This window comes from Pelodiscus sinensis, chromosome 2, assembly GCF_052426305.1.
Source record: "Pelodiscus sinensis isolate ZL-2025 chromosome 2, ASM5242630v1, whole genome shotgun sequence".
In the NCBI taxonomy this organism is placed as follows: Eukaryota; Metazoa; Chordata; order Testudines; family Trionychidae; genus Pelodiscus; species Pelodiscus sinensis.
The window spans coordinates 69,332,587-69,344,818 of record NC_143053.1 but is presented as its reverse complement, the minus strand read 5'-3'; the positions used below and the strand labels follow the sequence as shown (position 1 = coordinate 69,344,818).

The window sequence follows — 12,232 nt, the reverse complement described above, 5'->3', positions numbered from 1 at the left end:
CAGGAAAAGACATTTACTTTTATTCTTGTTTCAGATTTTTAAAAAGCTTAGGAATTGCCCCTGACACGCCCACATTGCTCATGTTTCCCTGTGAGAAATTAGCTGCAAGAATGGCAACAAGTTTTACAGTTCATTTGAGGAATCTAAATTATAGCTACTCTGTATACTACAAATGGAAGTAGATGCTGAAGTCCCATGCATATCAATGGAATTAATGTGCATTTTTAAAACTATGTATGTGGTTTAAATGCTTCTTGGGTCTTCTTGAAATATTCTTCCATTCCTTCCCAAGGCAGATCCCCCTAACTCAGTGGTCACCAACCAGTAAATCAGGAACTCCTGGTAGATCTTGAACCCTCTGACAGGTGATCTTGACTGGTTTAGCCAAGAGTCTATCAAATGCTGGCATTTCAGCTGCCCCTCCCTGCACTGATGCTCATCTCCTGCTCTTTGCCTTAGAGCTGCCCCCGCATTTCCCCACTTGCTGGGCAGGGCAGGGCAGGAAAAGGAGGGACTGCTGATGTCGTGGTGCCCCCTCTCTCACCCTGTAATCTATCTCCACAGAATGGAGGGGGGCACAACAGAGTCTGGGATGGAGGAAGTTTGCTGGCAGTACCAGGGCAGGGGTGAGTCTGCCTTAGCCCCACTGCACCACCTGTGGTAAGCAGTGTCCATCTAGAGCCTGCATCCTGAACTCCTGCCCCAGTCAAACCCCCTCCTGTACCTCAAGTCCCTGGCCTAGCCTTGAGCCCCCCCACAGACCCAAACTCCATTACCGAGCCTGTATCCTGAACCCCTGTGTGCTCTCCAACTCCCTGCCCCAGGTTCAGATCAGAGCAACTCCAAATCCCTTAACCAAGACCAGAGCCTGCACTCTAACCTTCTGCCTCTGCTTGATGAAAGTGAGGAAGGAAGGTGGAGGAAGGGAGGATGGAGTGAGCGGGGGCGGGGCCCAGGAGAAGGAGCACAAATGAGGTGGGGCAAGGGTATTTGGGTGTGAGGTAGGTCCTGGATTGCACTTAAATTCAAAAGAGTGATCTTGTGTTTAAAAAGGTTGGAGATCACTGCCCTAACTGAACCTTCAGAAGACTTATTTTATTTGAAACTAGTAGACGTTGTTTTAAAAAAATCTGGTTTATGTATGAGTTTGTTTCACCTATATGACAGCCACCTCCTTTAAAGATTAAGGCTTGATCCTCAAAGTAACATTAATAATAATGACATTCAAAAATTCACACTATTTAAAGACACAGACAGTTGGGAATTTGAAAACTAAATTGATTGGGTCCATAAACTTTAAAAACGATTTGACTGAAATAACAGCCATAGAAACTGTAATGCATGTAGTTGTTGTTATGTTTGCATGATGTTTCCCGTTTCTAAGATAGTATTTGAATGCATGTATGTATTTTATGTTGGGTGTGGCATATTTCTAGGATTCATTTTTCACAGAATAAAATATTTAAGGACTCTTTGTTTTTTACCCGTACCTAGTAAAAACCACTGTGCAATAACTATTTTTCCATTAGTGTCAGATTACTGCCCTTAACCTTCTATCATCATACCATAAATTCAGAACCTACTACACTGAATGTTAGATTGTCCAACTGCAAGGAATTTGTCATGACAATGAGGTCAACCACTATAACTTGAAGGGAATACTAGATTCCATTTATTTCAGGTTCTTAAATGACTTCCATTATCTGAGCACCTCCATAACTTTAATTTAATTTAATTATCTTCACAACACCCCTACTAAGATATAGATACTGACGTTCCTCGGTCACAAAAGGCAGAGCAGGGTATTGAATGTTGGTCTTCTAAGACCAAGACTAATGTCCTAGCAACTGGACAGTTCTTCTCCCCTATCCCAACCTTTAACCCCACCTCCACAAACACACACATGCTTTGTTTACACTAGAAACTTACATCAGTATACCTATGTCGCTCAGGAGGGTGAAAAGTCCACATGCCTGAGTGACAAAATTAGGCTGATTTAACCCCCCAGGATAGACAGTGCTATGACGACTTCTACTGCTGACACACCTACTGCCTCTTTGGGAAGTGGCTAAAGCCCTCCCAGCAGGGGAAGTAGCATCGTCTCTGAAGAGTTATAGCACAGCTGCATCAGTGTAGCTGTGATGTCCCTAGAGCATTAATATAAAAAGGTAGAGAAGCCCTCATAGTCTCTTTCTCTCTCTTTGTCTTTAAGGGATGCTAATATGTTCAGGATGATTCCAGTGACTTAGCCAGTTCTATAAAACCATCCCCCCTGGAAGCTATTTTTCAAATTAAAAGCTGGTGCTTTTTTAAGGTAAAAAGATTAAGTCTATAAACACATTTAAAGTGCCTTTCCGTAACAGTGAGCACCTTTAGGCTCTCTTTTTGTCATTAGCTGCCCACCAGGAGGAGCAGCCTTACTTGCCTTGCACTTGTGTATTTAGGAGTTTCAGAATTCTGGAATCAAATACAGAAAAATAAAATCAACTAAGAGGGAATAGAATTTCTCTTAACCTCAAAAAGATATGACTGAAAAATAAACAAACAATTCCTCTGGAAATGATGTGAGTGTTCACTTCTTTGGTAAATATTATAATCTTGCAATTACCATGAATGCCACTACTAATTCCAAAAAACTACAGAGAATAGTCTTATCTCAGTATTCCTGTATAGTTCCCGTTATTACACTCCCATATTGACAGAAGAATAGGCCCGTGTGGAAGTATTACAAATACCAAGTCATATTAATCTTCTGTGACAGTAGTATCACACACCTAGAACACATTGATGGTCCATGTGATGTTGATGTTTTTATTTCCCTGCCATCCTTACGTTCCTAGCTTTTGATAAGGAGAAAGTTAAGGAAGTCAGCCAGTGGTGGGCAACCTGTGGACTGAGGGCCACTTGCAACCCACTGGGATTCTGTGTGTGGCCCATGAGTCATTTTATTTACCATTGCCCATGTGCAACATTGTCAGATTCTGCTGGTTTCCATCTGAGATTTTTGCCTATCGGTATCACTAAAGTGACACGCACCTAAAATAAGGGCATATGAAGGGAGGTGTGTGCTGATTGCACACAAGACTGGGAGAGCCGTGCATTCTATCTGCTTCCAACCAAAGAAGTGCTATGGTTCAATCAGCACCACCCCACAAATTCTAGGTACACAAGCGCAGTTAGCAAAACTACTCTATCCTGGGAGGCCGTCTTGGTTACAACAATCTTGCAGCCACTGAGATGAAGGAGGGCCACTCATGTGATAGCCATTACTGAGCTAAGCTTTGTTTTTCACTTCTGCAGTCTTTAAGGGTACATCCACTTTACAAGTAAAAACCCCTGGCTGGCCTTAGTCAAAGTCAGACAGGACTCACTCATATTTGTCAGACCGCTCTGTTTATTAGCAAAGCCGCTCTGCTAATTCACTTAGAAAATGTGAGTGCCACACAAGGTTCAAACTCCTTGATTTATACAGTCAAAAGAAAGCCAAGTTAACAGGATTAAAAAGAGAGGCAAAACTTCACATGCTTAGTGTGAGGCTAGTCAAGTATCTTCATCTCCACATCAAGCACACAGCAATCTCCTGTCCATATCTCCCTGGTTATCTCAATTGCTTTCTGCCTAACACCTAAAGTTCCTTTTCCTATTATCTCAGGCCCACCTGGCTAGCACTCTGATCTGCATACCTACAAACAACATTAACATACGTTTTCTTCTTCCTGTTCAGAGACAAACAGTATTCCTTCAACTTATTCAATTATTACACCACAAATCATCTTTCTCTTACAGTATAATTCTTTCTACTTTCACACCTGCAACAGTTGACTTGGGCTTGCGGGGCTCAGGTTAAGGTCTGTCTAATGCCTAGATAGATGTCTAGGCTCAGGCTGGTGGCAGGATCCCAAAGCCTGGGTGGCAGCCTAAGCCAGGATGTCTACAGCACAATTAAACAGTCCTGTAGCCATGCAGCCTGAGCCCTGAAAGCCCTTGTCAGCTGGCACAGGCCAGCCCCGGGTATCTAACCATGGTGTGGATGTACCTTAACAACAATTTCAAGGATAAAAGTTAAGATAGTAAAGATGCAAATGTTTTCTCTTTGGCCATGATTCAACAAACTACTGAATTTTAAATATATGTTAATGCCCAGGATCACTTACTTAACTTTAAGCATGTATCTCTTCACTGGGACTTAGAGATGTATTCAGTTTTAAGAAGGTGCTTAAATCTTTTACTGAACCGGGATGGATTTCAGCATGAACTTCAGTGCTTTGCTCAACTGGGACCAATTTGCCAATTCAGAGAAATCCTGACCACCTGGAGATTTTTTAGTGTTTTGAACCCAATCCTGGTCCCATGGAAATAGCTAAATACTCATCCAATTCAGGAGGGATAGGATTGAGCCCCTTAAAGCAGGCATTTCCACATCCAGCTTTGGAGACACCAGAGCTTAGTAACTACAGTTGAGGAACAAACAGCAGAAAGAGAGGAAAAATTTACGTTTTGAAGTCCCAAAGCTATAGCTTTCTAATTGTGAGATTAAAAGGAAGAGGTAGTTTTAACCAATGTTTATGTAGTTACGGGGAACTCTCTTTGTAAGAAAAATTGTATATCCTTCAGCTGGCCAACTAGGACATGGAAGAACAAATGATATATGCAGGCATATAAAATTATTTGTGTCTGCCTACTTACTGACAGGCCCATCTACAGTATTATTGAGAGTCACCAAATTCTGTCCTGATTTAGCCGTCATTCCCCGTATTCCATATTTAGGAGCTGCTATCCACATTCCTTCTATTACCTCATTTGCTTTCCCTCTCATTTTTCACTCTTCAACCTTGTTCTTCCCTCCCCCGCCTTCTCTTTCAGCCTTCTGTCGGATGGAATTTCTTTTAATTTCCATTCACATTTCACTTCTTATGAAACATCAGAACAAACACAGTACATTATGTCACTTTCTCTGTCCCATGGTGAAGAACGTGACAACCACAGTTTATCAGAAAACTGCGGTCTCCATTTAACTAACCTAATTAAAAACCTTTCTTCAAAGTTCACACAGTTTTTCAGTAGAACAGGAATATCATTATTTACAAAATTGTTTTCCAAAATTCACAGCCTCTTTAGTGAATCCAGAGGAGAAAAACTTCCAGCTGGGATCTTAGACAACTTATTATTATGCAGAAATCTGAGGAACAGAAGATATCCCTTAACAACTGACAGAGTTCTTAACAGAATTAAATATTAATATATTACAAAGAACATCCCTCTGTACTGTATAATTTAAAAGCTGATAATAAAACATTTGCAAAATATTAACAAATTAGTAAAGCTGCTGTTTACAAAAGCTAAAGGAGGTGGATTTTTAGTATTTTTTAACCACAGCTTAATAATAAATAATGATTATATTTCTTTCAAAGATTCTGCCTTTGTCATCTAATGGACTTTGTTTCCCCCACAAGAATAGAGGCATCAAATTCAAACTTTGTAATTAAATACTTCCAATATATATTCCTCCTGTGGTTTCAACTGGATATCTCATGCTTCATTTTTGGCTCTACAGTATTGTGTAGACTTCCCATTCAGAGGTGGTTATGTGTCAAGGCAAGGTAAGCAGCACAGCATATCTTTTTTTATTTCTATTCAGGGCATTTCCTGCACTGAAGATCTGTCCAGACTGGTGCCATCACTCAGTGATGTAGCCACTTCAGTGCAAATCCCAGCCAAAGTAACTATTGGTATGGGTCAAATTAGTAATGCTTAAAATTATCATCATCAGCGCTGGAGGAAATTGTGCTATTTTGGGTACATGTACATAACACACCACTGTTGGCGGTAGGGAGGGAACGCAAAGCTGAAGCGAAAAGCAGGCTGTGTCCACACTGTGGAATACAGCTGGACATGTCAGTGAAAGATTTTGGCAGGGGAAAGGCAGGCAGAGCTGCGGAAGCTTTTCCCTCACAAGAGCTTTTTCCTTTCTCCCACAGAGTTTTCATGCAGTGGAGAAGGCTTCAGTAGTGGGGAGCTGCTGCATTCTTTCCCTTTGGTGGGGAAGAGTTCTAGCAGTAGAGAGTTAGAAGAGTCTTTCCCCTTTGCTGGTGGCTTTCCCTCTAATGGAGCCTTTCTCTACTGCCTCCCTGCTGCCAGAGCTACTAGAGTCTTTTCCTGCAGTGGGGTACGGCTCTAGCAACGGAGAGGCAGGACACTACATGGTTAAAAATAGCAATATAGGCAGGGTAGCACGAGTTGGTTGAATAGAGAATTGTGTAGTTTACACCCTTCAGAGTATGTCTGTACTCTACTCATCTAACTCTCACCTCACTGTCATTACTGCTACTTAAACTCATTAAACCCAGGAGAGCTAGCAGATTAGATATTCTACAAGCCACCAATCAAAGGTGCAAAGTAGACATTGCCTTCACCTGTTTACTCTACAGCAGGGGTCGGGAACCTAAGGCGCAGGGGCCAGATGCAGCCCCTGGCTTGCCTGGATCTCACCCCCAAGGCTCAGGGAATTGGAGAGCCCCACACTGGAGCTCCAACCTTCTCCCCCCTTGCCACATTGGTGCAGGGCTGGAGCACACAAAATCTACTGGCCTGGGCTACCCCTGGCTCTGATGTGAAAGGGGAATGTGGGGAGTGTCCTTCTCCTTCTCAGTTGGGGGCTATGTGAGGAAGGATTTGTTATTTTTCATTTGTTTCAAGTCTCATTTGTTTCAGATTCATTTGTGTGCAGCCCCTGACTGATTTTTCTGTGGGCTCCCGACCCAAAAAAGGTTTCCTACCCCACTTTACAGGTTTGGAGTTTTGAGAGAGGTCTGACAATTGATGGCTGTAAGTGAAGGAAATCCACAGTGGAGATGAGGTCCTAAATTATCCACATGAAAAGATATTGTGCCAAACAGATTTTGTGAAAAAATCCTTCTGGAGTTTTGATGGAAATGATGTCTCTAGTTACTTGAAAGAAATCTAAACTCACTTTCAGAGAGCTCTAAAGTCAATTCACTCAAAATGACAACTTGGGATTGTCTGCAGCCACAGAGTTCAGACTTGAAAGAGTACTTTTTGGCTGGAGGGTTTGCAAGGAAAACTGCATCTGTGACTATCACAGAATCGCCTCAACTTTTCAGCTCTTCTGTAGATAAAAGGGCACAGAATTTATCTAGGTCAGTCAGATTTTGAATGAAGATGACAAATAAAGAACATAGAACTGAAGAAAAAATTGCCAAACCAGCACTTATAGTCTCTGTAATTTTGGTAGGTCCCGGAAGGTTTCTGGCTGACTGTTTCTATTTGATTGAAGTGAATATATCTGTGGAAACACCGTAAATATAGTTAGCTCATCTTTGATGGACATTGTAAAGCAATTGGAGAGAAAGAAAATCAATGGTGTTGGCTATAAACACTGAAAATACTCCACAAACCCACAGAAAACAATCTTTGGAAACTGGAAATCAAAGTATTTTTAACAATCCTTTCACCTGCTGTTCACAGTGCCAGTCTAAGAACCCACTGATACATAAAAGGTAAACCTGATGCCTATCAGCAGGTAATGGCCCCAAGCCATAACCGTCTGTAACTCAGCAGAAAACGCCTGCTGAACTTATTATTCTGTTTAATGAAACTCATTTAAATTAGCATTTGCTTGTATAATAATTTGGGCTAAACATCAGGAAGAGCATGTAACAAGTGGCCAAACAAAGTAACATTTTCATTAAGGACAAAGAATCAGCAAAAAGGGAGTTCTTACTTTGTGCAGTAACTGCGGTTCTTCGGGATGTGTGGATCCCAGGTATACATATACATACCCTATCTGCAGTCACGTGAGCTCTATGAGCATGAAACTGGAAGAGTATTGCTAGCAGTGTCTTTAACTCCATTCCTGCACTCTTCTTCTTCTCAAGCTCTGAACCAAAGGCCTACGTGTTAGCGCCAACCACCTACCTCCAGTTCCTCTCTACTGTGGAGAAGGATCCACCAAGATCCACTTGGCTTCCTCTGAGAGGAGAAGTCTAGGATTTCACACTGATTCCTTCTCTTGCTACAGCTGCCATTACCATTTTCTAGACATAGGTAAACACCTACTGACGTTTCACCTATCAGCAGTGATTAAAGACCTTGAATGCCATATTATGATTATAAATACAATTTAAGGAAATAATACTGAAACTCAAACTTTGTAATTGAACTTTTTGTACCACATTTTTTCTCTCCTATTCAATGCTTTAATAGGAACAATCCAAAAGCCACAGTTGGCATGGCAGCCTTTTTCAGCCTTTCAGGTTTCTGTTTGACTATTTAAACTTCTTCAGCAATAACCAGCGAACAAGGTTCCAAGTGATGACAAATCTCCAGAGAGGAAGCTGCAGTAGTACTTGGTGGCCACTCCATCCCAAAAAGTGGGTGGGACTGGCTGTTGCCCTAAATATAAACCAGTGCAGATCAAGGGGAGGGGGAAGGTTCAATTTAGTATAGGCATCTCTCAGCTTCTTTTTCATCTTCTCTGTTACTCTATGGCTATGTCTACACTACATTGCGCTGATTACATGCCCTTATGCTGCATCACGTACTTTGTGGGGGTGACCCACTGATAAAAAACACCCACATCGCCCAGAATACAAGTTGTGCCCCTTATATGGCTAATGAAAAACATATGCAAATTCCAGAGGAAAACGGGAAGGGAGGGGGGATTACAATAGGTGATTTTTGAAAAGCCCATAGAACATAAGGGAGTGTATGTAGCCCCACATGTAGGTAGTTGGTTGTTTTATGGAAGCCCATCATATAGTTGTTAGAGGGGGCACTTTCCCTAGGGAGTAGACCTACTGATTTCATTAAGTAAGACTTCATTATGAGGGTAAATGAGCAATACTACAATTGCCATGTAAACCCTACATTAGGGTGGTGCAGGAAACTGTGCCTGCTCTCCTCGGAGAGTAAATTCCCACAATGAAACAGACTAGGGCACAGTGAAATGCAATTTACATCTTTACTCCTGTGGGGTCTGCAGTCTCTTAACTGAACATAATCTATCATAATATGTTTTAATACTGCTAAATGTAAATGTGTACAGGCCATACCTACAGGATGGGAGATTTGTTGGGGAAGCAATAACTCTGAAAAAAGATGTGGGATCTTGGTGGATTGTAAACCGAACATGAGCTCCCAGGTTGATGGTGTGGCCAAAAGAGCTAATGAGATCCTGAGATACATAAATAGGAATGTTGAGTTTCCCTCTATATTTGGCACTTGTATGATCCCTGCTGTAATACTGTTGTTTAATTCTGGTGCCCACAATTTGAGAAGTATGATACACTGGTAAGGGTTCAGAGAAAAGCCATAAAAGTGGCTCAAGGATTAGAAAACCTGCCTTACAGGGATAGAGCAGAGCTGAATATTTACCTTAACAAACACAAGTTTAAGGGGTGACTTGATTATCATCTGCAAACATCTACACAGGGAACAAATAGTTGATTTGTTTTCTCTTCAGGCTATCAGAGAAAGGAACAATATGATCCAGGCAATGTAAGTTGACGCTGGACACATCTAGACAGTAAATAAAGTGCACATTTTTAAAAGTAATAGAGATGTAGCCGTGTTAGTCTGGTCTTGCTGAAACAAAAGACAGGACTATGCAGCACTTTAAAGACCAACAAATGTTAGTCTGTTCTAAAATCTGATTTGTCAATTTTATATGTGTTCACTTTTTTTTATTGTATCCCTTTGGTATATATGGTCATGCCAATTTTCTTCCACTATTTGATCTGAGGAAGTGGGCCTGGCCGACGAAAGCTCATCACCTGTTAGTCTTTAAAGTGCTGCATAGTCCTGTCATTTTTAAAAGTGACAATTAACAATTGTAACAATTTATCACAGGTAGTTCTTGATTCTCCATCATCAACAATTATTTAAATCAAGACAGGATGTTGTTTTCTAAAAGATATGTTCTAGTAATAATATTTGTGGCTTGTGTTATTCAATAAGTCAGACTAAATAATCACAATGGTCCATTCTTGCATTGAAATCTATGGATAATTTATGAACATAGGTTGCTTATACGGTCCAGTGGATATTGTTACAAATTTCTGGCTACTGCAATCATGTTTCTGAGTTACCATACGATGTTCTGCGTCAGAAAGAGTTTACCTTCTGAAAAGTTATTGGATACATTAAAAGAAAACAGCTTTTCTTCTAAGCCAGTGCTCTGATCTGATGACATGCTTTCTTTGGGGGCAGAACAAATAAGAGCTTGTGCACTTGATATTCTCAACAATGACAAATGGCATTACTGCAGAAAAGAAAACATGGCTCAACTAGATATGTATTCCCAAGCCAGCATACATGCATGTTAAAAGTTAAACAAGTTATTCATATGTACATTTTGTTTATAATAGAAAATAAATGCTTTCTGGACTTTTAGGTGCTTTTTAAAATATCAATAGAGGAAAATGGGGTAAGTCGCTATATATCCAGTTCTTAACCAAGAGCATATTCTGCTTGTGGTAGATTCTGAGTTCTGCTGCATAATATTGTTTGGCTGGAGACCACTATGAATTCAGCCTGTAAATCCTGCTCCATGAAACTTTTGATTGCTACCTGGGGATTTCTACCTCTCAGAGAACTAGATACAGCTTTGATCACAGCTGCTAGTGAGCTAACATTGTTTTCTCTTAGCCTGTAACTACCATTTTATGTTGTAATTCATTTCTGGACTTCTGCCACACACAGATTCAAGGAGAACTGTCAGCCACTAATAGTCTGGCTTACAGAAATTGAAAGAGAAAACAGAATTATTTTTCCCACTCAGTAAGTGTGCAGCTGTTTAAATCTTTGGCTTCTAAGCTGCATTCATCAAAGATAAACAGAAAATTTTCAGGATTGTGGAAATTCCAGTATTAAGGTTTAAAGATAAGGACAACAGGATTTAAAATTGTGTTTCTGGAGGCAGAATATAAAAACATTTAGGGACACATCAAATCAGTTTCAGGAACTAGGGGGCAAGAGGATTGGAATTCAAAACCCACATGCATACTCTATAGAGGTCTTAAACTCCTTATTCCAAAATATACTTGTACAAATGTTCAGTATAATACTCTACACATTTAATCCTGCTGCTATTATTATGTTTAGCCATCATATTTATTATAGTAGTGCTGGGATGAGCATAGCACCACCCAAACATATGATGCGACATGCCCTAAAGAGGTTATACCCTAAATAGACATGACAGGTAAAGGGTAAGGAAAGTGAAAAAACAAAAGCAAAATCAACAATGTGATGGATGTAAATACTATAGTAGTATTTACCATAGTAGGCATGAATATGTCCTTCTTGTTTTATTATTGGAATTCTTTCAGGGGGTTATGTTAGGAGTAGATTTAGCTAGATGCAAATACAAAGAAAAGAAGGGGGAAGGAGGAGTTAGAGACAGGAAGGAATGAGCAATGGAAGGTTGGAGCAAACAGCCAATCAGCACAGAGGAGAGAATAAAAACTGTAGAAAGCACTCTGATAACATCATTTGTGTCCATTGGTCCCTGCTTAAATTGCTTTCTGCAGTTGCTCTGCCAGCATCAGTCTCTTGCTGGCTCCTCTTTGTAGTCTCTTTTCCAATGGCCACAGGGCCAGAGGAATGGAGCACCCCATAGGTCCCAGCAGTTCGGAAGGGGAGAATTATCCCAACACAGTTGTCTGAGGGCTCTCAGTTGTGGCCGGGATGGCCCCAACTGTACGCCATTTACTCCCATGGCAACAGTAGCTGCTTGAAAGGCTTTCTGCATGCTGTGCTGGCTTCAGACTAAGGCTGGCTCCTCCCTAGTTCTCTTTTTGAGGCCTACTTCCCAATTATAAACCTATCAACTGTTTCTTTTGAAGCCAGGAACATTTCACTATGTTACCAATTTTATTACTTACCAGGATGCTACTGGCTGCCAATATACCCAGTATTACCTTAACCTAGATCAACTGATGCCCATTTTCCAGACTCAATTGCCTGTTAAATGGCCATCCAGATTTAGGCCTTTCTCACAAAGGGTATGTCTACACTACCCCGCTAGTTCGAACTAGCGGGGTAATGTATGCATACCGAACTTGCTAATGAAGCCCGGGATTTGAATTTCCCGGGCTTCATTAGCATAAAAATGGCGGCGCCGGCTTTAAAAGCCGGCTAGTGCGGACCCCGTGCCGCGCGGCTACACGCGGCACGGGCTAGATAGTTCGAACTACGTAGTTCGAACGAGGAG

The 12,232-nt window shown here is 41.1% G+C and overlaps 1 protein-coding gene across 1 annotated transcript in view; it reads right to left on the bottom strand.

The window, feature by feature from the left end:
- The window catches only part of PXDNL (peroxidasin like), a 109,052-nt gene that overhangs the window by 35,264 nt on the left and 61,556 nt on the right, over positions 1 to 12,232 (bottom strand).